The sequence below is a fragment of the Pelmatolapia mariae genome, unplaced genomic scaffold (genome assembly GCF_036321145.2).
Source record: "Pelmatolapia mariae isolate MD_Pm_ZW unplaced genomic scaffold, Pm_UMD_F_2 NODE_ptg000155l+_length_23540_cov_1, whole genome shotgun sequence".
NCBI classification, from domain to species: domain Eukaryota; kingdom Metazoa; phylum Chordata; class Actinopteri; order Cichliformes; family Cichlidae; genus Pelmatolapia; species Pelmatolapia mariae.
The window spans coordinates 16,041-20,679 of record NW_027051857.1 but is presented as its reverse complement, the minus strand read 5'-3'; the positions used below and the strand labels follow the sequence as shown (position 1 = coordinate 20,679).

Below are 4,639 nucleotides of genomic sequence, written 5' to 3'. Positions count from 1 at the left end.
CTGATCCAGATCCAGAACATTATCCTTGGTCTCCCCTCCACCTCCAGCACACCAGCTCAAACTAGGCAGATTAGAAAGTGCAGGTGGTTATGTACAACATATTTTGTACATTTAATGAATCTGTGGAATCAGAATCAGAATCAGAAAGCGTTTTATTGCCAAATGTTGAGCAGGTTTACAACATTAGGAAATTGCTGCGGTACTTAGTGCGAACATACTGTCATATAATGCTTAAATAGACATAAAAATAAGAATTAAAAGTGCTAAGTAGTTAGATATATACATGAGTGCAGGTGGTGATCAGTGCAAAACATGGAATGATGCAGTGAACACAGTGTAGGGTCATATGTTAGTGGTGGGAACAGTCATATGGTTATTGTTCATGAGTCCAACAGCAGCGGGGAAGAAACTGTTCTTATGGCGAGAGGTTCTGGTGCGAATGGACCGGAGCCTCCTGCCTGAGGGGAGCAGGTCAAACAGACTGTGTCCAGGATGAGAAGGGTCAGCTGTGATCCGAGCTGCACGCCCCAGTGTCCTGGAGGTGTACAGGTCCTGCAGAGATGGTAGCCTGCAACCAATCACCTTCTCAGCAGAGCGCACAACACGCTGTCGTCTCTGTTTGTCCCTGATAGTGGCTCCAGCGTACCACACGGTGATGGAGGAGGTGAGAATGGACTCGATGATTGCGGTGTAGAATTGCATCATCGTCCGTGTTGGCAGGTTGAATTTCTTCAGCTGCCTCAGGAAGTACATCCTCTGCTGGGCTTTCTTTATGACGGAGGTGATGGTGGGCTCCCACTTCAGGTCCTGGGTGATGGTGGTACCCAGGAAGCGGAATGAGTCCACTGAGGTGATGAGGGTGTCAGTCAGGATGATGGGGGGGAGTGGGGCTGTGTGCTTCCTGAAGTCCACAATAATCTCCACTGTCTTCTGGGCATTCAGCACCAGGTTGTTGTGGCTGCACCAGGACACCAGACGTTCAACCTCCCTCCTGTAGGCAGACTCATCCCCGTCCGAGATGAGTCCAATAACGGTGGTGTCATCTGCAAACTTGATTAGCTTGACAGACTGGTGGGTGGAGGTGCAGCAGTTGGTGTACAGGGAGAAGAGCAGAGGAGAAAGAACACAGCCCTGAGGGGAGCCGGTGCTGATGGTCCGGGAGTCCGAGACATTCTTTCCCAGCCTCACATGCTGCTTCCTGTCCGTCAGGAAGTCAGTGATCCACCGGCAGATGGGATCAGGCACGTTCATCTGGAAAGCTTGCCTTGGAGATGGTCTGGAAGGATGGTGTTGAAGGCAGAGCTGAAGTCCACAAACAGGATCCTGGCGTAGGTTCCTGGGGAGTCCAGATGCTGCAGGATGAAGTGTAGAGCCATGTTGATAGCGTCGTCTACAGACCTGTTGGCTCTGTATGCAAACTTCAGGGGGTCCAGGAGGGGGGCCGTGAGGGTCTTGAGGTAGGAGAGAACCAGGCGCTCAAATGACTTCATGACCACAGATGTCAGAGCCACAGGTCTGTAGTCATTTAGTCCAGTGATCCTTGGTTTCTTGGGGACAGGGATTATGGTAGAGGACTTGAAGCAGGCAGGCACGTGACATGCCTGCAGTCAGGAGTTGAAAATGCCAGAAAACACTGGGGCCAGCTCGTTTGCACAGTGTCTGAGGGTGGCAGGAGACACACCGTCTGGGCCAGGAGCTTTTCGAGCATTCAGACTCTTAAACTGCTTCCTCACATCTGCTTCATGAATATGAAGAGTAGTGGTGGGAGAAGGTGGTGTGAAATCCTCCTTGGTGTGGGGTGTGGAGGGAGGTGTTGTAGATGAAGTGTATGATGGTGGAGATGGCTCTATGGAGGGGGGAGAGGTGGGGGGATGAATGTCCAAAGTGTCTCTATTGTTGGGGCCGTTGGAGGTGTGAAGGCTGCTTGATGGCTCGTCAAAACGGCAGTAAAAGTCGTTAAGGGTGTTGGCCAACAGCAAGTCGTCAGTGGAGTGGGGGGTTTTAGGCTTGTAGTTGGTGATATTCCTAAAACTTTTCTACACAGAGGCCGAGTCTCTGAGATCTGCTGCTGCATCTTCTCAGAGTGCTGATGTTTAGCAATGTCCACTTCTTTAGTGAACCTGTACTTGGCCTCTCTGTAGCAGTCCCTGTCTCCACTTCTGAACGCCTTTCTCTTTTCCAGCCACAGCTTTTTGAGTTTAGGAGTGAACCAGGGTTTGTCATTGTTATAACTCACCCTGGTGCGTGATGGCACAATGCTGTCCTCACAGAAGTGGATATAGGAGGTGACAGTGTCCGTAAACTCGTCCAAGCTGTTAGAAGCAGCCTTCATTGTGTCCCAGTCTGTAGTCTCCAAACACGTGTGAAGCTCCTCCACAGCCTCGTTGCTCCACAGTTTTTTAGTCCTCACGAGAGGTTTGGAGAGCTTCAGCCTCTGTCTGTACGTGGGGATCAGGTGGACCATGACGTGATCAGAGAGTCCGAGTGAAGCGCGGGGTACCGCGCGATAGGCCCCGCTGATCGTGCTGTAACAATGGTCCAATGTCCTCTCCTCTCTGGTCGGGCATTTAATATACTGCTTGTATTTGGGAAGCTCTTGGCTCAGATTGGCTTTATTAAAGTCCCCAAGAGCAATAATGAGAGAGTCCGGGAATGTCCGCTCCATGTGCAGTATCTGCTCCGCGAGGGTGCACTGAGCTGCCTGCACGTCCGCATCTGGCGGGATGTAAACAGCGGCCAAGATGAATGAAGCAAACTCCCGCGGAGAATAAAACGGTTTGTAGTGAATAAAAAGGTATTCCAGAGAGGAAGAGCAGTGCTGAGCAATCACCGTTACATCTGTGCACCAGCCACTATAAATGTAGAAGCAGACACCTCCACCTGTGGTCTTACCAGAGAGAGAGGCCTGCCGGTCCGCGCGCAGCAGATGAAAACCCTCCAGTTTGAGCGCGCAGTCCGGGATGTCCTCGCAGAGCCACGACTCCGTAAAACATAAGACACAGGAGGAGGCAAAGTCTCTGTTCATGCTTCTCATCAGGGCCAGCTCGTCCATCTTATTCCCGAGTGAGCGTACGTTGGAAAGGAAGATCCCAGGAAGAGCAGTTCGCAGTCCGCGTCTCCTCAGACGCACGAGCGCGCCGGCTCGCTTTCCTCTCCTTCGGCGTCTCACTTTCCTGGTCAAAGTCTGCAGTAAATCTGCCGCAGATGCAACAAATATTGGAAGTAGATCTACAGGTGTTGTAGTCCTGTAGTTAAGAAGCTCTTCTCTGGTGTAAGAGTATCCAGAGGAGTGCCCAGACACACAAGTTATGCACAAAAACAAGACAGAAGTAACGCACTGAAGCACCAGGGTATCCATACGCGGCGCCATCTTGGTCGTCTTTACCTTCATACTGAATACACTGGAAACTTTGTGTCGTAGTGAGCATATTTTTCCATCATCATACAGTAAATTCACAAGTTCAGGAAACTACATTCTTTTTTCAGGTTTAAAAAAACCTAACATTTGATCCTTGTTGAAGTCTGGAATGAAACAAATTTTACATCCACTCGAAAGTTCACAATCTGAAGATAAAATCTGGTTTTTATCTCTGATTAAATGTGAGCATCAGTATTATGGGATTTATCCACTACAGTACATCCATACCACTGTTGTTTAGTGTTCTCCTGATGGAGGTCTCATTAACAGCAACCAGTATGATCCAGGCATTAGCTGCTTAGACGTTACCCTCAGTCTCTTTGTGACCTCTCAGACTATTTAGGGTGCCTTGCGTGGCGGAGAGGAAGGACTTTTTTTGTTCTACCGAGGACACATTAAAGAAGTGTCCCAAGGCTAACCTAGGCCGTGCGCAGTTTCAACATCTTTTAAACCTCCCACTGAAGGATAGAAAAATGGCCAAAGCCGTGTCAAATCAAGAACTGCAGGACGGGTCCATTTGTCGCCCGATTCCCAAACACCAACCAGACCCGAAACTGCTTCCAAAAGTACCTGGACTTTCACAGGTGCAACAAAGCTCTGTCAGCCAAAGGCCAGGAAGTTTCTCCATATGAGTAGTACCAGAAGGTTTACAAGAGCCTCTGCCCTATAAGCTGGGTTTCTAAATGGGACGAACAGATAGAAAATGGAAGTTTCCCCAGAAAGATCTGAACTAACCCGTCATGACTGGCTGCAGAACAAAACAGTACAAAACAGTATCAAGTAACTCTCCAACTCTCTGTAAAGTCTATTTTATGCTTTTCTCTGTTTTCAGGGAAGACCCTCCTAATTCTCACCGTCCTCTCCCCTTAGATTGAGTGTGCTACCTGGGTGCGTTTTCTTCACCTGGATGTCCTGGGTCCCTGTCCCCATTTACAGTCTGTAGTATATATATATGTCCCTGAAAACACATCCTTTACTGTAAATAAATTGCAACCTCTGTGCGTTCTGCTCTTTGAGTCCACCCGCATTCCTCACAACATAGGGTCTACCTAACATTGTAGGATCTACTTTACAATATAAAGCATCTTGAGCTGACTGTTATTGTGATTTGGAGCTATAATAATAAAATTGAAAGAGCAGCTTTGTTTTTTAAAGACAAACATGAACCCACTCAGGTCACACTTTCCCCACAGATATGAGCATCACTGTCCTCAAACAGCA

General features: G+C 48.7%; 1 pseudogene; it reads left to right on the top strand.

Moving 5' to 3' along the window:
- Positions 1 to 1,563: 1,563 nt before the first annotated feature.
- On the top strand, positions 1,564 to 4,147 carry LOC134622691 (cytochrome c oxidase subunit 6B1-like; annotated as a pseudogene).
- Positions 4,148 to 4,639: the final 492 nt, after the last annotated feature.